Source organism: Pongo abelii, chromosome 16 (assembly GCF_028885655.2).
Source record: "Pongo abelii isolate AG06213 chromosome 16, NHGRI_mPonAbe1-v2.0_pri, whole genome shotgun sequence".
In the NCBI taxonomy this organism is placed as follows: domain Eukaryota; kingdom Metazoa; phylum Chordata; class Mammalia; order Primates; family Hominidae; genus Pongo; species Pongo abelii.
This window is the reverse complement of record NC_072001.2, coordinates 48,587,450-48,605,834: the sequence shown is the minus strand read 5'-3', so window position 1 is coordinate 48,605,834 and position 18,385 is coordinate 48,587,450. Positions and strand designations below refer to the sequence as shown.

Here is an 18,385-nt window from a genome sequence, read left to right as displayed (position 1 = left end):
AAAAAAAATGGGAATGCATATATAATATACGATAGTATAAATAAATATTTATATATGGATATACATCTGTATCTATATACATAAACATGTATGTATATATATTCCACAAATTTAGAGAGATAAGAAAGATAAAGAACATGAATAATAGGGCTGGGCGCGGTGGCTCACACCTGTAATCCCAGCACTTTGGGAGGCTGAGGCGGGCAGATCACAAGGTCAAGAGATCGAGACCAACCAGACCGACATGGTGAAACCCCATCTCTACTAAAAATACAAAAAATTAGCCGGGCGTGGTGGCAGGCGCCTGTAATCCCAGCTACTTGGGAGGCTGAGGCAGGAGAATCGCCTGAACCTGGGAGGCGGAGGTTGCAGTGAGCCGAGATCGCACCATTGCACTCCAGCCTGGGCAAAAAGAGCGAAACTCCGTCTCAAAGAAAAAAAAAGAACATGAAAAATAAAGCAAATGGGAGTAAAACATTCCAATGCGTGAATCTGAGTAAAAGGTATATAAATGCTCCTTGCACTATTTTATGTTTGCAATTTTTGTGTGTTTGAAGTTATTTCCAAATAAAAAGTGGAGAGAAAAAAGAAAGCAAGAAATGGTCATCCTGCTGCCTGCTGCTGGGTTCTCAAGGAGCCAATGGACAGGAAGAATTAGGCATTTTTGGGCCCTCATCAGTGACTTCCTCTGTGCCTCAACCTCTGTTAACAGTAACAATCACTTGCATAAAAACAGCTAATCCTTTTATAGTGCTCTTGTGCAATTGAGGCACTGTTTTATATACCTTATGTATATTAACTCATTTAATAATGGTTCACACACGGTGATCCTAGCTGATATGTTGATCCCAGTTCTAATGAGAAAAGAGTATAAACAAGTAAGTCAGTAACTGTGATCCTCACCTCAGCCTGTGACGAAGGGAGGTCACCTTGGGCAAGTGATGGCACCAGGACTCACAACCAGCTCTTCCTCTTCCATGTTTCATCCTCTTTCCACCCCTTGGTGGTTCTCGACCCTAGAAGAGTACCTGTCATGCCTTAAGAGCCTTTAAAAATACAGATTCCTGCTCTGAGACATCTAGTATCCCACTGCACACACACTACCAGGCCTGAACTCCTGCTTCCTCCGGCCTCCTGTTCTCTATGGAAATACCTGCATTCAGAGTCCCTGGATGTCTCTGGGGGCTCTATCTAAGGGACATCTACCACAAGCTGATTCCAGCTGAGGGGTCAAAGGCCCACTGGCCATTGCATCCTCCTTTAGGCTTCCAGGCCATGTGGTGCATGGTGGGTCCAGAGGACCCTGTGCTAGGTGCCAATATCACACTTTCTCCACTGTGAAATGGGCCTCTCATCTCAAAAGCTGTTACATGAAACCCCGTGTCAGTAATCAGGTACTCTGTGAACCCTCGGATGATACCAGCAAAGGTATAGGAAGGGCAAACTGATGGTATCTGATGGAATCAACTCCAAAAAAGAATCAATCACTGTCCCCTGCAGGGTGAGAAAGGCCTGATGGAATCAACTTTCCAGCAAATGTCTAGCTAGACTCTCCAAGAAGTGGGACCATACCAAGGGGTTGTCTTCATTCTCTGCCATCAACAGGTTGGGTATTCAGCAGTGGCAGTAACTGGACCAGCTTTGGTCAGAGGGGGCCCTTGCTGTTGGCCCTCTACAGAGCCTCTATCCCCACTACCATAGCTCTTCCAACCATGGGCCCGTGGTGTGAGCATCAGACGTGTTTGAGCCAGAGCAACTCCATCTTGAATAGGCACTGGGTAAAATAAGGCTGAGACCTACTGGGCTGCATTCCCAGGAGGTTAGGCATTCTGAGTCACAGGATGAGATAGGAGGTCCACACAAGGTACAGGTCATAAAGACCTTGCTGATACAACAGGTTGCAGTAGAGAAGCTTGTCAAAACCCACTAAAAACAAGATGGCAACAAAAGTGACCTCACTGCTCATTATTCACTAATTATAATGCATTAGCATGCTAAAAGACACTCCCACCAGCGCCATGACAGTTTACAGATGCCATGGCAATGTCAGGAAGTTACCCCATATGGTCTAAAAAGGGGAGGAATCCTCATTTCTGGGAATTGCCCACCCCTTTCTTGGAAAACTCATGAATAATCTACCCCTAGTTTAGCATATAATCGAGAAAGAACCATAAAAATAGCCAACCAGCTGCCCTCAGGCTGCTCTGCCTACGGAGTAGCCATTCTTTATTCCTTTACTTTCCTAATAAACTTGCTTTCACTTTATGGATTAGCCTCGAATTATTTCTTGTACGAGATCCAAGAACCCTGTCTTGGGATCTAGATCAGGACCTCTTTCCGGTAACATGAGCACTGTCACCGGAAGGGCAGAGGCTGGCAGGTGTCTACCAGACGAGTCATCTTGTCCACCTGGTTGTCGAGCGACTCCTCTGCTGTGCTCCCCCTCAGCCGGGTATTGATGGCCAGCAGGGAGATCTGAGTGCTCTCTGCCCACTCCTGTAGGTTCATCCACACCTCACCCTGACTCTTGCTCTCAGATCTTCCACTCCTGCTCTTTCCAGACTTGCAACCAAATCAGTCACCACTCCCCAGGAGTCCATGTAAGCGACCTCGGGCCCCTTCTCCCTCCATACAAGATGGACAAACAAGGGTACTGCTCACAGCTCTGCTCATTAGGAAGACTCCCTCCCCACTGTCCTTTAAAGCCACTCTGGAGTGGGCAGCAGTCCATTTTCCACTCCTACCAGCAGACCCAAGCTTTTCTGCAAGCATCACAGGGAACCCCTCTGGCCCCGTGCAGCCATGATGCGAGCTGGGGAAGGCATCAGTGCAGCAGAGGCAGATGCCCCAGGGATGGGGGCCAACTGTTCACGTAACACAGTTGCCAGGCTTCAGCCCAAACACCTCTAGACAGAATCTCCAGGTGAAGGTCTAGAAAGCCCTATTTTGAAAAAGCTGATTGGGATGTGCCTTGATCGTGCAGTTACCCAGCATCAAGGCCCAGTAAGGATACACAGAAAGGCTTCAATGCATAACGTAGACAGAGTCTGTGCCCTGGCAGGAAGAATCAATGGATACAAAATGCTTCAATGAAGATTTGAAAACTATCACTTTTAAATCAACTGACAATTCAAAACTACATTGTTTACTTACAGATGGGGCAGTCAGAAACAGCCTGTACTACTCCTCTATAAAGAATAAGTAGAATTTTGGCCAGGGGCAGTGGCTCACACCTGCAATCTCAGCACTTTGGAAAGCCAAGGCGGGGCGGATCACTTGAGGCCAGGAGTTCAAGACCAGCCTGGTCAACAAAGTGAAACCCCGTCTCCACTAAAAATAAAAAAAATTAGGCCGGGCGCGGTGGCTCACGCCTGTAATCTCAGCGCTTTGGGAGGCCAAGGGCGGGGGTGGGGGGGGTGGGGTGAATCACAAGGTCAGGAGTTAGAGACCAGCCTGGCCAATATGGTGAAACCCCATCTCTACTAAAAATACAAAAAACATTACCCGGGCATGGTGGCACGCACCTGTAGTCCCAGCTACTCAGGAGGCTGAGGCAGAAGAATCGCTTGAACCCGGGAGGCAGAGGTTGTAGTGAGCCCAGATTGCACCACTGTACTCCAGGCTGGGCGACAGAGTGAGATTCTGTCTAAAAAAGAAAAAGAAAAGAAAAGAAAAGAAAAAATTAGCCCCGCGTGGTGGTGGGCACCTGTAATCCCAGCTACTCAGGAGGCTGAGGCAGGAGAATCACTTGAACCTGGGAGACGCAGGTTGCAGTGAGCCAAGATCGCACCCCAGCACTCCAGCCTGGGCAACAGAGCAAGATTCAGTCTCAAAAATAAATAAATAAATAAATAAATAAATAAAAGAGGTAGAACTTAGTTAAACATGCAGAGAGACTGCAGAAATTAACACCAGTGACAGGAAAAGCATGAGCAAATACACAGAGGTGAATGAGGCTTCAACCCTAGGTGTAATCAGGGAAAGGCAGAACCCAGGAGTAAGCTGGAGGAAGCTCCAGCGAAGCTTGCAAAATGCATGTGTTCATACACACCCCATGTGGCTTCCCAGCCACAACTCACCACAGCCGCTCATAGCTTTACAGTTTCATCCCATGTGTATTGATGACCAACATCTAGATTTTACAAGACTCCCACATTCAAAAATATTGCTTCCCGTTAGACCAGATGTAGCATAATTTTCCGTTCCAGAAATGTTCTCTTCCTACCTATAGCCCATATTCCCAAGGCTGCCCATCCCCTGAAATAGATAAATAAACAGAAAACAAGGAGGAAGAGAGAGACAAAAAACAAGTAAGGAAAGGGAGAGAGAAACTGAGAGGAGAAATACAGACTGAGAGGAGAGAGAGACACTGGGGAGGAGGAGGAAGACAGAGAAACAAGATGTTTATGTGGGGTTTTTACATTTGTGGAAGGACAACATAGAATAGAAAGGGGAAGAGCGCCCTCTTGTGGCTCTGACCTGACCTTGTCGCTTCCTAGCCACGTGACCTGGGCAAGCTACTGCTCCTTAAGCTTCAGTCCCCCGTAAAACACGGGTAAAATGCGCTCCCTTAAGGTGGTCGTGAGGATTAAATGAGAAATTGGATCCCAAATGCCTAACCCGATGTCCGCCTCAAAGAGCTCGATCAATTGTAGTTATTAATGTTATTTTTATTACGATTGCGATTATGGCAATGGGTGAGCAAACTCACCTCAGCAGGAAATGGTATTGCCCTCCTCCCAGAACCCGTAGAATTTAACCAAAAAGACCATATTTAACTTCGAGTTACTTTTGTTTCCTACTCTTACCCTTGTGTACATTAAATCTCACCTACCGAAAACATAAGCCCCACGTCTCATGTTACAGCTTGTCTCCCAAGCGTCATGTCTCACACTAGAAATTAGAAATCAATGTTAATCAGCTTTGCTCACAAATGCTTTATAATTAAATATGGGGCTGAAGTAAAAGAATAACATCTTCCTTTCCGTACATTCGTATAGTGGCAAGCACTTACCTTATGTTATCTCACTTGCGCACTCCTTTGTTTAAGAGATGTTTATTGAGCACCTCAGCCGGAAAAGCAAAGCCCCTGCTCTCCGAGGCTCGGCGTGGGGGAGACCGAGAGCCGTCGGGGGACTGGGTGCCGTAGCGGAGGGCGGGGAGGGACCGGGTGCCTTGGCGGAGGCGGGGGACCGGGTGCCCTGAGGGGACTGGGTGCCGTGGTGGAGCGGGGGGACTGGGTACAGTTGGTGGGGCGGGGGCGGTGCTGGGTGCGAGGGACTGGGTGCTGTTGGGGCGGAGGTGGGGGCGGGGAACTGGATGCCGAGGAGAGAGAACTGGGTGCCATAGAGGGCCGGGGTACCGGGTGCCGTGGAGGGGCCGGGTGCAGTGAAGAGGGGGCTCAGTGCAGTGGGGAGACCCAGTGCAGTGGAGGGGACCGAGCGCGAGGCTGCAGCACAGCAGCGTGAGCTGGACTTTAAGGACTGTTGTTCCCTGAGAGCACAGAAGAAGATCTTTCAGGTCTGTAGTTAGCTCTGGGAAGGAGTCCGGAAGGATGAATAGGAGTTCGCCGAGCGGAAGGGGTGGAGCACCCCAGCTGAGGGAAAGCGCCTGGAAAGAGAGCGCGCGGCGCCTCTGGAAGCTGTGATCCTCGTGCGTTGTGGGCTGGTGGGAAGGTAGCTGGAGAGACGAGCAGGGGCTCCTGGAACCGGGGGTTCGGGCCCCTTTACTCAGCGCTGACAGCGCGCAGGTAGTAAACATTCACAGCGTGGCGTTACTTCTAACTGGTCAAGCCAAGTGTTTCTAGGCATGGCCTTTAAAAGGCCAGGAAGGACCGGGACCCCTCAGGTTTCGCGGCACGCGGGGGGCGTCCGCAGCCCGGGCTCCAGGAACGAGCCAAGCGCGTTCGCGCGCCCTCTCCGCGTGCCATTACTTGCACGGTTCTGTCACAGAACCCACTGACAAGCCCTGCGACGTTGAAAGGGCTGTCGTAAGCATGGTGTCCTCTGGCAAAAACAAACAAACAAAAACCCACCTATCCTCCCTGGAAGAGCAGCAGTTCCCTTTCCTGGCCAGCAGGATGCCGTGCCAGTGTCCTAGGGGACCCTCTCTGTGAACTCGGGCTCCCTTAGACTGGAAGTTCCTCCAAGGCTGGAGCCCGTCTTACTCACCTGAGGAACCTCAGCAGCCGGCCAGGCCCCATGCGATTGCTAATTGTAGAATGAATGAATAAATTAACACTGTTAATGGAGAAGACAGGTTGTGTCCACCTTCCTATCCTTGTAGTAAATGTGGGTTTTTAAACCCCACACCTACACCCATTCTCGGTCCATGTGGCTCACACATAGCTGACCTAATCCTCTCCTTCAAGGATGAGCACATGAGTGGTTCTGGGAAGCTCACAAACTCAGCTTGAATCCTCAATGTTCTCACCAGATTTTTACTGTTAACAGAAGAGAGGCATTGTCTCTGGGTCTGTGGGCTCTAGACCAGGAAAGTCTAACCCTGCCCAGGCCCACTTGGTCAACATATGAAGTGAGTCTACCTGAGAAAGAAACCAACGCAAAGAAAGTCAGAGCTGAAAGGTCAAGAAATTAAGAAATTAAGCTTCTTGATCCACCCATGCTTGATCTCCTTCCCAGACTTCCTAGATACTTAAACCAATGAATGTTTTATTTTTATTTATTTATTTCTACTTGGCAAGTGAAATAATTTAGACAAATACATTTCTCCCCTTTCCTTTACTACCTAAGCAGAAATAGGACAGTTCTGAACAGGAAAAGAACTCCGAAGTAATCCTGACATCGACAAGTTCTCCCAAGACACTGGGAGGACAGACTGAGGTTCAAATCTCAGTTCTGCTTCTCCTTTGCCATGTTATCTTGCAAATGTGTCAGGCCTTTTGACAATGAACATGTTGTTTCTAATCATAAATGGCAGCCCTTTTCTAAATTTGTAAATTGAATTCTAGAAAAGTTTCATCTTAACCACAACCATTCAAATACTTTTTTAATCAGCTTGAGCTACTATAACAAAATACGACAGACTGGGGTGGCTTAAAGAACAGAAATTTATTTTCTTGCAGTTCTGGAGGTTGAAAGTCCAAGATAGGGTGCCAGCATGATTGAATTCTGGTGAGGGCCCTCTTCTTAGTTTGTAAACTGCAACCTTCTTACTGTATTCTTACATGGCAGAGAGAGAGAGTTCTCTGGTTCCTCTTGTTATAAGGACGCTATTCCTTTTGGATCAGGGCCCTACCCTTGTGGACTCATTTAACCTTAATTACTCCTGTAAATGCTCTATCTCAAAATACAGCCACATTGGGGTTGAGGGCTTCAACATATGAATTTGAGAGAAATACAAACATTCAGTCTAGAGCAATTACCATATTGTTTTTACCATTATTGATGTTTAAGCACCTGCAGTATTGTATTTGCACATAAAAATGATTGGAAGGCATTCTTCATTTAGAAGACAGTCGCTAACTAGTAGGATATAACATGGATTAGTAGGCTGTAAGGATGGATTTGTGAGCTGGATTACTACCGAACTGGGGGAAGTAAAGCTAATAAAACCAACTTTGCTGAAGTGAAAAGTCACACAACTGAGGTCCTTGAGTGTCTGCCCAAAGAAAGATATAGGATGGGGAAGAGTTTTCTGCCAGATCTTGCTAAATTTCACTGCACAGTCCCCAGTCAACAGTAGGGAGCATGCTCTGGAGGAAGGTGAAGCTCTGACTGACAATAAGCCAAGTGGGGACGGAGGCCTGGGCTGGTCAGCACCTGCAGTCCTAGCACCCTTTCCCCACATCCTCCATGGCTCCGCACTCCACGGGCGTTAGGTGACCTCTCACCTCTGTAATGAGGCTCCTCCCCAGGGCTTCCTTGCTCTCCTCTCCACCCCTTTGCCTCTCACCTCCTCTCCCTCCAATCTACTCTCCTCACTTGGTTACTTTGCTTCAGGCCTCTCTAGCATTCACAAGACCATGCATGCCAACAGGGCGCCAGGCCAAAGAAATTGCCAATGCTTTCCAATTCCTGGAAGGTCTCCTTGAAACCTACCAAAGGAAGATTTATAGCTGTGTTAGCTTGTGAGCTAGATATCCATCAGCCATGGCAAAATCTGTTCATCCCAGGCTCAGAATACCAATGTTTTATGTCAAAAGTACTTAATGGTTTTACTCCATGAATCAATGTAAGTACAGCCCCACTGGGGCAGGTGGCTGTGACTACTCCATAGTTGGCAGGGGGTTGGGAATCTAACCTCCCAATAGGGCCTCCCCTCCTATCCAGAATCTTCTTCTTTTCTTCTTCTCTTCCTCTCTGTGGGTATCACCACAATTCATCACTGTCACCAAAGCCCGGGAGTCCTCCCAGCCTCCAAATCCCTACACTCTCTAGTCATCCCAAAGCCCCAGGCTTCCCTATCCCTGCCCCTTCTATGATCACCAGTGTATTAAGAGGAAAAGCTGCAAAAGTACATCAGTTTCACTTAGTGCCAGCCAATGAGGCGCACTCGTGACAGATGGGAAGGCAGATGAGGAGAAGCCCTTCCTCCTCTGGTGTTGGTGGACATCTGCATCTGCAGACATGAGGCCAGCATAGGTTTCTAGGCCGTCTCCTGCAATCACCTACTTTGATGTGGCTGATCCACAGCCAAGATTACTGGGGCCAGTATTCCTGCAGTTTATTCAGCCCCCAATCTGAAAACCAACAGTAGTTTTGCACAATTCTTGCTTGTTCCCCTAGAGTTCTGTAAACATTGCCATCCCAATATTCCAGGAGTCAGCAAGCTCTTTCTGTAAAGAGCCAGAGAGTAAATATTTTAGGCTTTGCAGATCATATATGGTCTCTGTCACAACTGCTCAACTCTGCCTTTGTAGTGGAAAAGCACCCCAAACATCACACAAACAAATAAGCATGACCATGTTCCAATAAAACTTTATTTATAAAAACAGGCCACTGGTTGCGCTCGGCTCAAAGGTCATAGTTTGCCACCCTCTACAATATTTAATTCCTTTCTCCTTAAGCTATTTATAGCTTAACGGGACCCAAATCTGAACACATTTCTGTTTTCCTAACTGATGGGATATCTTAAATATCTATGGATTTTTTCCTGCCCTTAGTACCATTGTGTTAGTTCAAGCCCTCAGCATTTTAGAGTTGGCCCTGGCGTTGGTCACTGTGTCTGGGGTCTCCTCCCTTGTCTATACCTCACTCATGTGGCTACAATCTCCTGTCATTCCTCCATAAACTCTCTCAATAGCTCTGCATCATTTTTAGGTTACCTTGTGTCCATTGGGGTCCCAATAGGAAGCAGATGACACAGTCAAATTAAGATAATTCAAAATGGGCTTGTTTACAAACGAGGGTCCCAGGTTTAGGGGAACCACAGGCACAGAGTAGTCGCTCGGGTTGATAGCAGTGGAGCTCTTTCCCCTCCAGGCCCAGCAGGACAAAGGCAGGGAGCAATTTCCAGAACCCAAAAGAGTGATGGAGAGTCAGGCTTCTCTAATGATCTGTGCTGAAGGACCAGGTTTGGGTTTCTACCCTCATTGTGTTTGATTTTTTTTTAATCCTATTCTCCTCAGACTAGTGCTTTGGTAACTTACAATAAAAAAACTATTAGGAAACAATGAGATGAGAAAACCCACAGAGAGTTTTTAATTACAAAGTAAGTATCCCTTATCTGAAATGCTTGGGACCAGAAGTGTTTTGGATTTCAGATTTTTTCAGATTTTGGAATATGTGCATCTACTGTGCATAATGAGATATCCTGGGGATGGGACATAAATCTAACATGAAATTCATTGTATTAGGTGTACCATTACCCATAGCCTGAAGATAATTTTGTACAATATTTTTAATAATTTTGCTCATGAAATAAAGTTTTGACTGCAACCTATCACATGAGGTCAGGTATGGAGTTTTCCATTTGTGGCATCATGTCAGCCCTCAAAAAGTTTCAGATTTTGGAGCATGTAGGATTTCAGATTTTCAGATTAGGGATCCTCAACCCATATTAGATTCAAAAGATAAAATTCTCTATCAAATTGCTATAAGGATTTATAAATGTATATTCTTTTTTTTTCTTTTTCTTTTTTTTTTTTTTTTTTTTGAAACAGAGTCTTGCTTTGTCACTCAGGCTGGAGTGTAGTGGTGCGATCTTGGCTCACGGCAACCTCTACCTCCTGGGTTCAAGCGATTCCCTGCTTCAGCCTCCCGAGTAGCTGGAATTACAGGCACCCACCACCACACCCAGCTAATTTTTTGTATTTTTAGTAAAGACGGGATTTTGCTATGTTGGCCAGACTGTTCTTGAACTCCTGACCTCAAGTGATCCACCTGCCTCAGCTTCCCAAAGTGCTGGGATTACAGGCATGAGCTGCTGTGCCCGGCCATAAACGTATATTCTTAATTTCCGTTCTTCCCTCATCTTGGGGCCAAGACAGCCCTGCAGGGAGGGAGCCAGAGTAATAAAAAGGCCAATCTTACTCTCCTCCCTCTCTCTCATCTCCTACCAACACCTTCCATTGGCCAAACCCAACCAGAAACCAGATAATCAGGAGAGGACATTGATGCCATGCCTGTTAGCCTCCTGGGGCACAGGGCAATGTGCAGAAAGTGAAGGGCAGGTCTGAAGGAACAAAAGCAACAGAAAAAAATGCAGCCTAAGGGCCTTCAAAAGACCGCTTCCCAGCCTGTCTTCATGTGGTCCAGTAGTCCACCCCTACCAAACTAACTCTAGGTCCTGCATCCCCTCACCTCTACCCCTTTACATATACTATTCCCTGCGCCTGGGAAGTTTCCACTCCTGTTTGGCCAAGTCTTGCCATAGAGATAATAATGGCCTGACATTGATCAGAACATTTTTCTTCCAATGTCCTTCTTTGGATAGCAAACCACTCCCCTAGATATGAAGTGGGCAATGACAAAAATTTAGCTAATTCGTTCAGTTATTCAACAGATATTTACTGAGTACTTACTGTGTGCCATATATACTATTCTAGGTCCTACTAATACAGCACTGAACAAAAGATGACAAATCCCTGTACTCATTCTGATAAGGAAAACACATTTATTTATCAGGTGATAATGATAATCCTCACCTAAAATTGATCTATGAACACTTAGAAAGCAAAGTTTGTTGCTTTCCTCCAAAGAGACCAATCAGAGAGGCCATGAACATAGCCCTCTTCCCTGGCCACACTGAGAAAATTTGTCTATAGTAGAAGAGTGACTCAGAGATGGCCAGGGGTGGTGGCTCACACCTGTGCTCCCAACACTTTGGGAGGCCAGAGGTGGGGGGATCACTTGAAGTCAGGAGTTCAAGACCAGCCTGACCAACATGGCGAAACCCCATCTCTACTAAAAATACAAAAATTAGCCAGGCATGGTGGTGCAGGCCTGTAATGCCAGCTACTGCAGAGGCTGAGGCACAAGAATCACTTGAACCTGGGAGGCGGTTGCAATGAGTCGAGATGGCACCACCACCTTCAGCCTGGGTGACAGAGTAAGACTCTGTCTCAAAAAAAAAAAAAAAGACTCAGAGGGAAAAACAATTGGGAGATGCAAGGAGAGAGCACTGTAACTATATTATTTGACTCCTGGATCCAGCCATACCTGAAGTCTACCCTTAGATTTCCCAGTTACATGAGCCAACAAATTCCCTTTTTTGCATAGACTTATTTGGGTTGGATTTCTGTCACTTACAACCAAATGAGCTCTGACTAGTTTAGGAATTCAGCTCAAACTTCCTCTTCTTTTCCTTGAATGTCTGATATAAGCCAGTGGGGTATTCTAAAATATGCTATCAGAACATATAGATGGGACATCTATCTTGGCAATTCACATGATAGACACATAAGTAATTAAACAGATAGCTCTCATTGAGGGCAAAGGCTTTCCTCTATGAATCCCCAGAGCCCTACCTATATTAGATACACAAGAAGTGAAATGTTTATGGGAGTGACTAATAAATTTTTTTATTCATTGATCCTCTATAACAAATAATATTTCTAATAGTATGTCTCTATGGTATGTATGTTTTCTGAGAGTTTTTTTGAGACAGTCTCACGCCATCTCCCAGGCTGGAGTGCAGTGGCACAATCTCGACTCACTGCAACCTCCGCCTCCCAGGTTCAAGTGATTCCACCTCCCGGATTCAAGTGATTCTCCTGCCTCGGCCTCCCAAGTAGCTGGGACTACAGGCGTGCACCAAGACGCCCAGCTATTTTTTTGTATTTTTAGTAAAGACGGGGTTTTGCCATGTTGGCCAGGTTGATCTCAAACACCTGACCTCAAGTGATCCGCCCTCCTCAGTGTCCCAAAGTGCTGGGATTACAGGCATGAAGCCACTGCACCCGGCCTCTATGGTATATATTTATATACCCTGGAAAAAGGAATTGATTTGAGATAAAGAGAGGTTGAATACAAAGGGCCTTCCATAAGCTAAACCTGTCAGAGTCCACACACCTTGGGTCAGATGGATTTCACTCCAGGAAAGGAGCCCATCTGTTCCTATGGGATATCTCATTACAAGTCAAGAGGAAGCAGCCAGTCAATTAATATTAGCAGCCTGAGGCAATTAATAATAGCTTATGACTAGAACAGTACTTGGTATTTGATTAGCATTATGTAAGAAGTATTTGACATATTTAATCTCCATAATAACTCAGCAAGGTAGATGCTATTTTAGTCCCCAATTTATAGATAAGAAAACTATCATGCCTGTAATCCCAGCACTTTGGAGGCCAAGGTGGGGGAATTGCTTGAGCCTAGGAGTTTGAGACCAGCCTGGGCAACATAGATCTTGTCTCTTAAAAAAGTGAAATTATCCAGGCATGGTGGTGTGCACTTGTGTTCCCAGCTACAAGGGAGGCTGAGCCTGGAGGATCACTTGAGCCCCAGGAGACGGAGGTTGCAGTGAGTCAAAATCACACTACTGCACTTCAGTCTAGGCAACAGTGAGACCCTGTCTTGAAAAAGGAAGAAAGAAGAAAAACAAAGAAAGGAAGAAGGAGAAGAAAGGGAAGAAGGGAAGAAAGGAAGAAGTGAAGGAAGAAAGGAAATGAAAAAGAAAGAGAACAAGAGAGAAGAAAGAAAGAAGAAAGAAAGAAAGAAAAAGAAAAAGAAAGAAGGAAGAAACAGAGAGAAAGGAAGGAAGGAAGGGAGGGAGGGGAGGAGAAGGAGAAGAAGAAGAAGAGAAGGAGGAGGAGGAAAGGAAGAAAGGGAGGAAGGGAAGAAAGGAAGGAAAAAGAGAGAGAAAGAAGGGAAGGAGAGAAAGAGAGAGAGCGAGAAACAAAGAAAAGGAGTGACAAAGAAAGGAAGCGGATCACTTGAGGTGAGGAGTTCAAGACCAGCCAGGCCAACATGGTGAAACCTCATCTCTACTAAAAATACAAAAATTAGCCAGGCATGGCTGTGGGGGCTTGTAGTCCCAGCTACTCCAGAGGCTGAGGCAGAAGGGTCGCTTGAACCTGGGAGGCAGAGGTTGCAGGGAGCCGAGGTCTCACCATTGCACTCCAACCTGGGCTACAGAGCAAGACCCTGACTCAAAAAAAAAAAAAAAAAAAAAAGGAAAGAAGGAAGGAAGGAGGGAAGGAAGGCAGGGGAGGCAGGAAGGCAAGAAGGCAGACAGGAAGGCAGGCAGGAAAAAAAAATTAGCCAGGTGTAGTGGTCCGTGCCTGTAGTCCCTGCTACTGGCAAGGCTGAGGCAGGAGGATCAATTGAACCTGGAGGGTGGAGGTTGCACTGACCCGAGATGGCACCCCTGCACTCCAGCCTGGGCAACAGAGTGAGACCCCATCTCCAAAAAAAAAAGAGAGAAAACTGGGACCTAGGGAGTTGAAACGACTTCCCCTAGACCATACACTCAATGAGAAGCAGATCTAGGATTCAAACCCAGAGGCCGGATCCACACCTGCACTTTTACCCACTACCCGACATTGGCAAAGGGAATTTCCCGGTGCTGAAAGTCTGAAATGAGGCAGAGAGATGTAACGGTGGCAAGTAAAAGAATCTGCACGCCCTTTGACTAGTGCAAGGATGCTGGAAACCCGTGTCATGATCCCATTTCTGCAGGACTGATAGAAATTTCTAGTTTCAGGGGGAGTTATATTTGTGAATGCTTTGTTGGACTCCTAGAGTTAACAACAGTAGCTACCATCTAGGTGTCAAACTTCTCAGAGCTTTCCCTTGATTTACTTAATCCTCATATGAATGAACTCTGTGGAAACGGTATTATTACCCATCCTACAGGTGAGGAAATGCTGACTAATATGCTTGAGCTGGACACTCTCAGGCAGGAGTCGGTGGGAGAGCCAGGATCCAAATCCAGGTCTGGGGCTCCTAGTCCTCTGTTCTATCAGCTGCTCTTCAAGAAAACCCGACACAGCTGGTACCTAGTATACACCAGAGGACCTGCCCTTCTGCAGCCTCTGTTCTACTGTAGGCCTGGGAGTGGCCCCAAATTGTACCTGAGGGATGCAATCACAGGAGTTTTCTTCATGCAAATATGGAAAGTTATGACCTAATTTACGATTGCTCATAGCATGCTATACTCCAGAGAAATTACTTTTAAAAAATCCATATTGAGGGAGAAAACTGCCTGATATTTCACCATCCATCTTCTTCTCAATTGCTTCTTGTGACCTTTCTACCTATCCATTGCTGAATGTTAACCTTGACTTCTTCCAGCATATAGACATGCAATTTTCTTAGCTATTTGACAGTTAATCTAACCGGAGAAATATAGTTTTCCTTAATCCACTCAAAAGGCTTCATCTTATCCAAAGCATTTCTTCCCTCCCTGAGATGATCACAGGGGGCCCATCCTGAACAAAAGCTCTGTGGTCTTAGGATGTGAAGGGGGAACTTTGTTTTAATGTCGGAACAGTTAACCACTGCATTTAAAACCAAAACATCCAGAGGAGCTACTTTTATACATTGCATTGCAAAAGCCATCTTTCTCAAAAAGAATAATATTCCATGTCTTTGATAATTTCTCCTGCAAGGTTGTTTTAAGAATTACATGAGAAAAAGACCAGTCACGGTGGCTCATGCCTGTAATCAGCACTTTGGGAGGCTGAGGCAGGTGGATCATTTGAGGTCAGGAGTTTGAGACCATTTGGGCCAACATGGTGAAACCCCATCTCTACTAAAAATACAAAAAACAAAAAAACAAAAACAAAACAAAACAAAAAAAATCAGCTGGGTGTGGCAGCACAGACCTGTAATCCCAGCTACTCGGCAGGCTGAGCCTGGGAGGTGGAGGTTGCAGTGAGCAGAGGTTACGCCACTGCACTCCAGTCTGGGCAACAGAGTGAGACTGTGTCTCAAAAAAAAAAAAAAAAAAAAAGATTACATGAGAAAAATACCTAATGCTGATTATGTACCAATACCCTACTCAGCACATGACATATATATGTTACATTAATTGGTGAATGAGCAGTTTTCTCAGCAGGCACAAACGCCCTGTGCTCCTTGAGAGATTGCCCCCGATTACCTCCTCTCCACAACCAACCACTGGGTCTTCAGTGTCTATTAAGCATAAGATGCTAGGCCACAGAACACTACTTACAATGTCATCCTGTTTCAGTTTTCAGAAACTTGATACGTAATCATATTAGGTCAATTGAGAGACACCAACATGTTACTAGTTATTATAACTGGGTGGCAAATGTGGAAGTGATTTTTAGTCCTCTTGTTTACACCTGTTCTCTAAATTCTCAACAAAATTTAGACAAGGAAAAAAGCATTTAAAATGTTAATATCAGCTAGGTGCGGTGGCTCACGCCTGTAGTCCCAGCACTTTGGGAGGCCAAGGCAGGCCAATCACCTGAGGTCAAGAGTTCAAGACCAGCCTGGCCAACATGGAGAAACCCCATCTTTACTAAAAATACAAAAATTAGCCAGGTACGGTGGCATGCACCTGTAGTCTCAGATACTTAGGAGGCTGAGGCAGTAGAATCACTTGAACCCGGGAGGCAGAGGTTGCAGTGAGCCGAGATCGGGCCACTGCACTCCAGCTTGGGTGACAGAGCAAGACTCCCTCTCAAAAAAAAAAAGTTAATACCCCAAAAAATTATATTAAATCTCAAACGCTGTGATCCCCAAGTCAGGCTTAAGCCTAGCCTACTTCCCTGTACCCCAGTGGCCCCTAAACTACAACCTCAGCTCTGTTATTATACCCACAGCTCACCCAGGGCTAACACCAAAGCAGGAATTGAGAAGGAAGCAGCTCTGGAGAAAAGGGGTGGAGGGTTTAAAGAGATTCCCCAAGTCGGCAGTCTCAGCACCATGTCACTTATGGACCCTGAAGGCCTGAGTTTGGAGCCCTCTGTAGGGTGGGACCTACAACCTCCTCTCCACCCCAAGGTAACACCCTTAGAGAAATCACTACCCTTATCCCTACCCAGGTCTTACCTCCTCTTCCTGCTGCCCGCTCCTAATTATGGAGGCAGTGCCAAGGGAACCCCACATTTGTGGATAAGGTTTCAAAGGCTAAGCTTTTCTGGAATTCAGCACGTTTTGTCTTTCCCAGCTTAGGAGAAGGAAAACTGTCCAGTCATGGTCACTGCTGTCTCCAGCCCTGGCAATACATCCTACCCAGCATAATGTGAACCTGGAATCAATTCCCTGATGCTTGAAGGTTTCGTTCAGAATGCATCATCATAAACAGACCCAGGAGGCTCAAGGTAACTCCGCAAGGGATTTCAAAGTTACTCCACCTGGAGCCTCAGCCATTCCCAGGAATCACAGCCCCATTCTCTGAAAATGCAGAAACTTACCTTGCCAGCACTTTTGTCTACATCCAGGGAGAGAGTCCCAACTGGATTATCCCCAAGCCTTCCTAGACCCTGCAGGGGAGAACCATTAGAGGTGAACAGCCCCTGGCTCTCCCTGACCTCCATGCCTGAGAGAGTGAGCAGCCCACCAGGAGCCAGGCGGCAGCGGTCTCGGGCAGGAACTCCATAAAGGGATGGATTTTCTTTGCCAGGACTCAGAGAACAAGGCAGACTAATCCTACTCCTGCTTGTCTCATGAGCACCATGGAAAAGCCAATGAGGTGACAAGTCCTGTATTAGCACCATTCGTAGCACTACTCTCCCATTCTGGGACTGGGGGGTGGAGGGTGATCCTCAGAGTGCTTGTAAATCTATTGTCTAAACTGCGACATCTGGGACAGCTAAAGGGGACACTATTTAGTTATGCCAGGACAATAGGTATTAAACAGGACTATCCCAGGCAAACCAGGATGTGTAGATACCCGAGAGAACATCTACTCCTGTCGCCAGGTTAGGGGCCTGCTGCTAGAGCAGTTAGTGCCCTGCCCTCCCCCAGAATGTATGCCACTGAAGACAGTCTACTTCCCTAATCAAGCCAGGACCTCACTCAACAAGCTCCCTTGGCATCCCAAGAAAAGAAGAGGAAACTATCACAGGCACCACAAAAATGTAGACAGGGCCCTTATTTGTCTGGTTCAACACAATATACCCTGGGCCAAGAATAGTACTTAGCAAGTAGTATATGCTCAATAAATATTTGTTGAATGAGTGAGTGAACGCCCAAAGTTTCTAATATCATCGAGAGAACTCTAGGAAAACAGACTTGGCAATCTAGTAGCACATAAAAGGGTTTGAACTCTAAACTTATAAAAATCTAAGGAATTGTGGTGGGGCATGGTGGTTCATGCCTGTAATCCCAGTACTTTGGGAGGCTGAGGCGGGTGGATCATGAGGTCAGGAGATCAAGACCATCCTGGCTAACACAGTGAAACCCCATCTCTACTAAAAATACAAAAAATTAGCTGGGTGTGGTGGTGGGCGCCTGTAGTCCCAGCTATTCAGGAGGCTGAGGCAGGAGAATGGTGTGAACCCAGGAGGCGGAACTTGCAGTGAGCTGAGGTCGCACCACTGCACTCCAGCCTGGGCGACAGAGCGAGACTCCGTCTAAAAAAAAAAAAAAATCTAAGTCATTGTATAAACTGCTATGCCTTTCCCTTTGGGGGAGTTTATAAATATGAAATGTACACAGCTTTAAAATGCCAGATTGAACTGAACCTGTGAACTTCTACAATAAACCAATAGAAAACAAATTATTTTTAAGCCACTGCTGAACTTGAAATAAACTGGAACCATTTCATGCAATATCTCTAGTACAAACTCATTCAAAACCTTGTTGGCAAAACTGGGACTGAATCTAGCAAATGCTTGCTATACACATCAGGATTCCTCTAACCCCAGTCTCACTGTGTGTAGGTTCCCTGAGAAACAGGTACCTGGAGAGAACTAGGTTTGCAGGAGATTTAGTGGGGGAAATGGCTAGGAAGGATAAGGGAGAGGGAACAGGAGAAGGCAAGGCGGGCCTTCATACCACCATGCAAG

General features: G+C 46.2%; 1 long non-coding RNA gene across 1 annotated transcript; it reads right to left on the bottom strand.

Moving 5' to 3' along the window:
- Positions 1-871: 871 nt before the first annotated feature.
- On the bottom strand, positions 872-5,508 carry LOC112129076 (uncharacterized). The gene is made up of 3 exons (XR_008513560.1): positions 5,015-5,508; positions 3,525-3,646; positions 872-1,016 (listed from the first exon to the last, which is right to left on the bottom strand). It is a non-coding gene; the product is annotated as an uncharacterized LOC112129076 (long non-coding RNA).
- Positions 5,509-18,385: the final 12,877 nt, after the last annotated feature.